This window comes from Polyodon spathula, chromosome 7 (genome assembly GCF_017654505.1).
Source record: "Polyodon spathula isolate WHYD16114869_AA chromosome 7, ASM1765450v1, whole genome shotgun sequence".
Classification (NCBI taxonomy): Eukaryota; Metazoa; Chordata; class Actinopteri; order Acipenseriformes; family Polyodontidae; genus Polyodon; species Polyodon spathula.
The window spans coordinates 47,695,382-47,704,237 of record NC_054540.1 but is presented as its reverse complement, the minus strand read 5'-3'; positions in this window follow the sequence as shown (position 1 = coordinate 47,704,237).

The following is an 8,856-nucleotide window of genomic DNA, read 5'->3' as shown; positions in this document are numbered from 1 at the left end:
GCTAATGAGACGAAGGAAAAAGTTATAGAGGGAGAGCCGTCTAGCTCTCCAAATGAAAAGGCATTGTTAACAGAATACATGAAAGTAAGGCATGCAAACTGGGAACTTTTTTAACTTAGTATGATAACAGATATCACTTTTTAAATGGAGCTCATTGTGTTTATTGTCGTGGCAGGAGAGAGGCCCAGCATTTTCAAATATGTGGGTTTGTGTCATGCAGCCATTTGGGCTCAAGAGTGAGAGAACAGCCTGGAGCCAAGATTGAGTCCCTTTTCACAGCCATATCTTAAGTGAATTGATTTGGTGTGGTGCCTTTCTGGGGCGGTTGATTGACTTATTGATCAGCTAGACGTGCAGTTCCTGGTTGGCTGATCAATCAGTCAATTAGCCACCTGGAGAAGAAAGAAATGTTTTGTGGGTTGAGAAGAAAATGAGAGAAGGATAGAGAGCAGCAAATGTCCTCTCTGTCTATGCAACAAGATAGCCGCAGCATGGGTACTGTTTTGTTTTACATAGGGTTTTGATATGTGTGTTTGTTTAAAAAAAGTTTGTTTTGGGAGTTAATAAAAAGTGTGCGAAATTGCAGTTTTCTGGGTCTCTGTTTGCTATTTCTGTCACTGACTAGCCTTGACTGCGACTCTGCTTCACCATTGTAATGGTAAAAGAAAACGTGATAGCGAGAATCCTTGGGAAGACATACCAGATCTCCCTTATCTTCATTTCAGGGTTGGAGCCATGGCTATTATCAGTTAATGTGGCCCCAAACAAGAATCTCCTTCAGTCACATACTGGTTTTCATTAGGAAATCAACTGGTAATTGTATTGTGCTGTAAGTTAATGCTTTGGCAACAAGATAATACAAGAACATGAAATAATAATAGTATCCCTCCTTTTTTTCACAGGAAATAGGTTACTTGCACTTCCTGGTCATTTCACTCTAGCAGTGTCTTCTGGGTCATAACATATTACTGGCTGCAAATGTGTCACTCAATGGGGCAGGCAGCTCATCGGTTATTGTGGCAAGGACAGGTTTCCATCTTTGACTTCTCAGATGCATACGAGGCACATGCAGGGGGAGGCATTCCTCAGAAAGGGTGAGGGAAAGAAAGAATCATGTTCAATCAGCTATGAAGCAAGCAGTGCTCAGACACAGCAGTCACAATTCTGTATTGTTTCATGGTTTTAGAATTCACTGTTAGCAGGAGTGTTTGAAAAATGAGTAGATTAGATTTAGAGGGGATTGTATGATCCTGTTATATAACGGTTATTAATGGTCTTACCATTGTTGGTATGCCGAGGGAGGGTTACCACAGCAACCCCACGCTTGTGTTTATCATTGTTGGTATCCTAGTGGCAGCAACCAGACAACATGTTTTACAATAACATGACATTAAGATTTGTTGAATTATTTTGTTAGTTACAAACAGTTTAATATGGGGGTGAAATATCAGAGATTTTGTATTTTTTGTTTGTTTGTTTGTTTGTTTGTTTAGAATCACTTTGTATAATTTTCTGTTTCAGTCAGCACATTGTGTAAACCCAGGGCCTCCACAGAGCTCTCAGAAATGCCTTACATCTCAGTAAAGATGGTACACCAGAGTTTTACTAATACTCTGCCCCTAGTGGATGAAATAAATTCCACATAGGACAAATGTTGTATTTCTTGCATTCACTAGCTCTAGTGAAGCCACAGGGGTACTTTAATCTGTTGAGTCTGATGACTGAGACAGAATATATGCTGAAATGCTAGCTACAGGTTAACCATCCAGCACATTTAACTGTTATCTTCATTACACAATACATCTGACAAACAGAAAAGTAGACATTTGCTAGTATGTTTGTGGTACCATTGGAAAGATACTAGTGGTCTAGGGCGTGCAATATGTAAATAAATGTATTATAACTTGTATATAAATAGTGCAAATACAGAAAGCTTTATTTTTTGAACCGCACTAAATTAAATTAAAAGAAGCACAGCACAGAAATGTAATCACAGCTTCATAAACAAAAATAATATCATAAGCTTTTACATATTTACAGCAACAACTGGAATTTGCACTTTCACATAGTAAACTATAGCAGTCCGATCCACAGAATGTGGAAATCAAATAAGAACGCTTCAAAATCATATCGACGGCCAAGTTATGTTCCTTTTTTAAATTGAGAAATATGTTTAAAAAATTTGAAAATTGAAAGTTCATGCAATAAACAGGGCAAGTAAAATATTTATATGAATCGTACATAACTGATTGTGGCGAAGTGGCTGATTGTGTACAGGTGCTGGAGTAATGCAGTGCGCAATGAACAGACAGAGATTTGTAATCCTGTTTAGAAAAGTGCTTTTTATTATTTTATACAATCCAGGTCTGGTGACCAAACAGTGATCCCCGGCCATACACAGCAATGTGTAATGCACGGCGTAAATAATAACGGGTTTGCAGTCCCAAACAATAAACACAAGTATCCTTCCCACAATGTACAAACACAGTCACCAGCCCTGGGTGCGTGCTGTAGTGCTCATGGTGGGTGATTCAGTTTAATGCACTGTTCTGATTCTAGCTCCACTTCATTTTCATCTGTGTTTGTTCTGTGTTGTGCTTAAAGTATTGGCTAGGGTTAACTTTGTCCCCCCACCGAATCATCTTTGTTCCAGACTAAATAGGTTCAATACTTTCAGCCCATCTTTGTAGCTCAGTCCTTAAGCCCTGGGATTAGTTTAGCTGTTCTTTGCTGGGCTCGGTCTAGGGCCACAATGTCCATTTGGTACTGCGCGATGAGAATGGGACACAGTACTGTAAATGCGGTCTCACCAGTGAGTCATACAATCCTTGGATTTGTGCTACACTTTTGATTACCTACACAAACATTCTGTTTGCCTTTGGACAGAAGTAAGTATATTACAACACCAAGGTCTTTCTCTTGGTGAGCAAAATCATGATGCATACAGGTGCTCTTTGATTTGTGTGGAACATGCAGTTGCAGATTGGATTGTAGACTGCAGATGTACGTGCCTGGATTGGCAAGGTTTGTAGAGCACTGCCATTTAAAAAAAAAAAAAACACAAAGTACTACTACCATATATTTTTTATTGATTATGAGTTTTATACAGAAGTTGCAAATAAAAAAATGGAGATAAAAAACAAACAAAAAAATGTGGGTAACACAAAGTTCATCACATATTTCGTTGTAGTTTCTTGAGCTTTTAACCATCTATTTTTGATCAAGAGTTCCCAGTGAATTCAAGGTTGCCAGTTTAGTTTTGAGGTTTTTGAGGTAAGGGTCTCTCAGCTGTTTTCTGTTGCAGATACCTCAAGGATATTTAAACTTCCAGAACAAGGAATTCTAAAAAAAGCTTCATCCATATTTGCAAATTCTAGATTTTTCCAGTTTGTTACCAGTATCCTTTTTGTAACCATACAACCTTGTGGCAAAGTGCCCGCCCTGTGTATATTTTGTGTTATATGTTGTGTGTTAATGTTGGTGTATAGTCATTTGTACACAGGATATAAGCAGGTCTGTGTAACACGAGTGTTTAAGATGTATATTTGTATTTAGGCACGAGGATTGCACAGCACTTCACGTGCAAGTAAAAAGTGATAATATGTGAACATGGAGAATTGCACTTTATTAAATCATGTGCAGTTGTACCGCGACTCCAACTGAATGATTGATTAGCAATCGAGAGCTGCATAAAAGCAACATGTTTTCACATACTCGGGGTTGTGTGTTCGGTGAGTGGAGAACGGGATTGGAGACGGAGGTAATATGAATAATAATAATAGCAGTCATAGTAGTAATAAAATATCTGCTCACCGTGTTTTGTTTGGTCCGTTTTGCTTGTCTATTTATTTTGCCGAATGTGCCGTGTCCTGTTTTTGTATTGTTACAACCGTTATTTTCTGTCTGTTCATTCATTAAATGCTGAGCGAGATCATTCGCTCAGCTCCACCAAACTCCACCTTTCTCTTTGTTTATTTTCCTGTTTCTGATTGGACGTCCCCCACTCCGGCCGTCTTTGTGACACATGGTGTCACTAGTGGGATTACCGGCGCACCTAGACGCCGACCAGAGCAGGAACCGCAATTTGTTGTTTAAAAAAAAATAATAAAAATGTCAGAAGATGTCGTCAGACTGAGGGACTGGATCCAGGACAATGCTGGTCTGAAGGCACAGTCCATGTCCATAGCCATCCGGGTCCTCTGGCTGATGGACAGGGAGCGATTGGAGGTGTACGAGAGGGAACACACCCCAAACTCCCTGGAGGAAGGTGTGGAGTTGGTCCTCTGCTACCTGGAGGCATCTATAAATAGAACAGCAGCCCAGGTAGCAAGGTCTCCAGTGCCCAGACGGGGGGACCGCAGGGATCCAAAGCCCAAGAGGGAGCTGTTCCCAGCTCCACCAGCAGAGGGTGAGTGCCTGCTGGGATCACTTCCCCTACCATCACCACCTGGAGAGGAGGAGCAGGTGCTTACTCTGCCTCCATCACCTTCCCCTCCAAGTGAGGGAGAGCATCACCAGTCCCCTGCAAGTGAGGGAGAGCCGCACCAGTCCACTGTAATAACGGTAGACTACACGTCGCTCCCACCTCCGCTGCCAGGAGACTACATGCCCCCTCCACCTCCATCGGCAAGAGCAGAGAAGCAGGAGCTGCCTCTGCCTCTGCCACCTTCACCGGCAGGAGACTACACACCTCCGCCACCTCCACCGGCAGGAGCAGAGCAGCAGGAGCTGCCTCTGCCTCTGCCACCTCCACCACCAGGACCAGAGCAGCAGGAGCTGCCTCTGCCTCCTCCACCAGCAGAGGGTGAATGCCTGCTGGGTCCCTGTCCACCAGCAGAGGGTGAATGCCTGCTGGGTCCCTGTCCACCAGCAGAGGGTGAATGCCTGCTGGGTTCCCGTCCACCAGCAGGGGGTGAATGTCTGCTGGTATCACTTCTCCCACCAGCAGAGGATGAATGCCTGCTGGTATGACTTCCCCTACCATCACGAGAAGAGGAGCTGGAGCTGCCTCTGCCTCCATCACCATCAGGGGAGAGGAGCAGGAGCTGCCTCTCCCTTCGCCAGAAGGACCAGGACTAGATGATGGCAGTCCTCAACAGACTTTGCATAGGCTGCTGAGGGAAGCAAGTAGAAGAACCGTCTGGCCGCAGTGGCCAAGAAGAGGGCCAACACCCGCCCCCCAGCTTGTCCTGACTCCCTGTCTCACTTCGCCCAAGGATGCCTGCCTCGCTTCGCCCAAGGATGCCTGCCTCGCTTCGCCCAAGGATGCCTGTCTCACTTCATCCAAGGATGCCTGTCTCGCTTCGCCCAAGGATGCCTGTCTCGCTTCGCCCAAGGATGCCTGTCTCGCTTCGCCCAACGATGCCTGCCAAGCTTTGTCCAAAAATCCCTGCAACGCTTTGCCCAAGGATGCCTTCCTGGCATCACCTGGGGTCGCTGGAACTGCTTCGCCTATTTGTGTCTTAGAGTCCTACCCAATGGCAGTGGGTAGTTTGCTACTGATTTAATGAAAAAATATTATATAATTCTTAGAAACAATGTGGTCTAGTATAAAGCTTTGTGGTCTGAAGGGTGATATCCACTAAGGCTGGCTGACCAGCTTTCTAAAGGGCAATTCAAAGGGGGGAGAGAGACAGCCATTCTCTTGCAAAGAAACGAAACGTACAGCAGTCATTGAGTTCTCAGAATATGCTGAATTCCAGCCAGTTGGCTCACACATGATCATAGATATTAGGAAACAAAACAAACAAATCCATGTAAAGTCACTTTCCACCTCAAGGCCATTACTGTTCATTCCTATCAGCAGAAATGCAGCTGCACTGTTCTGTATCCTTTTCATTACTTCATTCTTGCCTGCTAAAGTAGCCCCTTTCCTCTACTACAGACCACCGCTTCACTCCACAGGGACCCCCAGTGGCAGACCCAGGAATGACCATGAGAGTTATTTTGGGCTGGCTCTCCACTGTAGTCAAAGATCACCTTTGCCATGAACTTTTAAACACTGAGTAGGGTGGCCATATGGCTCCAGGTCAAGCAGGTCTGTTTGAGACAATGCAGTTTATGCAATGCATTGTGGTAGTTGTAGTTCACATTTCCTTAAGAAAAGACACTGGAAAAATGTACCTGAATTTGTATGAATAAAAAAAAAAAAATTCAATATTTCTCTTCACCTGCCCCCTGAGGGCTCTTTATAGAGGAATCAAATTTGAACTAAATGTTTTGCAACTCACATCCTTGTTATGCAGATATTAGGGCATATGCAGTTGGCTTAATTGGGTTTAATGATTGCTTTGCACTGGGCTGGCTTTGATGCCGCTGGCAGACCTAGAAAATCTGGATGAATCTCGGCACACTTTTTTTTGTAGCTAGACCTCAGAAGGTAAGGGTCATGAGGCTTCCAGAGTGGCTCATCTGGTAAAAGCATGGCCTCATGGTGTTATACAGTCAAGGGAGCGTATGTGGCTTCTTGGCTGTGCCAAGCTGGCAGTCTTCGCTTGGACCTTCAGTTCTCCGGAACTGCTATTGGAATTGCAGTGAACATAACTGGACATTCTCAATTAGGGACAACATCCAGGGTACTCTAAATAAAGTTTTAAAAAGAAGAAACAAAATCCAGGTCATCATTATATCAGGAGCAGCACTCATCTCGTTGTCATTAACAAATGCAATAATAGCAGTGTATGATAAAATTTTGCAGTCTCAAGGTCAACCGATACAGTGGATGTGTTCTGAAAAGCTATTTTTTTTTCAGAAGAGACTGGTGTGACAATACATTTCATGATAAACTATTTTTATAACAAGAACCAGCTGTAATAGACCACCCAAGTTAATTGACATTATAACCTGCTGACCCACGACAGTCATTGCACAACTTGCAAAATGAAACTTTTATGTAAGATCACTGGGGGATGTAAAAAACGGGTTTGTCATTATCAACAAACTATTGTATGTACACTCCATTCATTGATGTAGTTTTCTTTTTCTTTTACTGAATCAAAATGTAATTTGAATAATTTAGATCAGATTAATAGTTGTCTAAAATGTTCCCGAGGAAGGGAGATACCCTGAACACCCATCTCCACCCCTCCACAGCAAATAGTCTGGACTAGCATTCCAGGTGATGAAACTTGGCGTCTATGAGACTACAAGTCAATACTTTTGTAGAACCAGTGTTACATCAATGAACCCACCCAACTGAACGCATGATAATGTTAAATAAATACACAGTCACTTGGCTGCCCATCAAAACAACTTTAGACAGGGTCTGGTGATCAACTGTGACTTCTTGGAGTGATTCCAAAGAAGAGCTAGTTTAATTAACTGTTGCGTTTTCAAAACACCCTGATTGTTTGTCTATATTGAAGTAAACCAAAGCAGGATGTGACCACATGTAGCAGGAGGAACATTGTTCCCTGGCACAATAGCTATCAGTTGCCAGGCCTATCAACCTCCTTAATAGGACCTTAACTCTGACCACAAACCACTCCCACCCAATATAGTCCTTAAGATATAAGAGAAAGAGGGGTGATTTACAGGATGTACTCCTAGTAAAACTGTTCAAAGTACATGGTGCTAACACAATTATTTCAGTAAATCTTACGTATCTTAAGTATGTATTATCATCACTTTTGCACTCCCATAATGCACTTCCCATTAAAAGAACGCAGTCAACACATGTAAGTTGCTTTTAGGAGTCTGAGTTCTTGCAGAGAAAACTATTTAAAGAGTAGTTTCTGAAAAATATACTTTACACATAACTTTAAAATCTGTTTCAAAGCTCTTTTCAAAATGGCCGCTCCAGTGCACTTTGGTTTGAGATCTGTACTCTAAATCACTGCAGGAAGAGCAATTAAAAAAAAACAAAAAAACATAACTACAGGTTGTCTGGCTTTTCTGTTCCGTACCGCATCATGCATCGTTATTGCTATGCTACCTTTTTGACAATGTGGGCAATAATCCTTACACTATCAGTGCACAAGAGCGGACATTTTGAAAAGAGCTTTGAAACAGACTTTAAAGTTATAAATGTAAAAGGTTGCAGGATGTTAACAATGAAAAGAAAACAGCTGCATTATTTAAACAGTCGTAGCAACACGTGGGGGGTGTATTGTTTTATTTTTTAGAACCCCACTACTCTTTTAAATGCTGGTTGGTCAATCATTCTTCCTGAGCATCTTTTTTTAAACATATATTTTTCAAAAAATAATTATAAAAAAAACAAAAAAAACATTTTCTTTAAAATAACTCAAACTCCCAAAAGCTTCATGCATTGGCTTGCTGTTGAGCACCAATCCTTTCTGTTCCTATAAATAGCAACTTCTTGCAAGTTGACCAAAGTGCAGTTTTGAAGTATCTGCAAAGAGCATTCAATACATAAAAAATACAATTCACCTTTATCATAATATGTGCACGTATATCACATTACTCTTAAAATAGTTGTGTTGAAATTTCATAAAATAACTTGAATTCACTTGTATATTCATATAAATGTAAACCTGATGGAACATTACTGTAATTCTAAACAAGGATGTTGGATTACACAGTAAAGATAGAACTGAAGAGAAGGCTTGCATAATAGTCACTTCAATTGTAAACAGTATCTTTATCCCTTTATAATGTGTTTTTCTTTAGGCTGAGTTCAGCCCCGTGATATGCTTGTGCGTTTTAACAATACGGCGAAAATAAAACAGTTGAACAAAACAGCACACGGCACTTTGAGCCAAAATAAATAGACAAACAGAATTGACTAACACTAAACAAACAGTGGACAAAGAGCACGTCTCGTGATGGTTTAAAAGCCAGCAAGGTTAGCAAGTGTTATTCGTTTTTAACCCTCCTCTCTCTTCACCTGTTCTC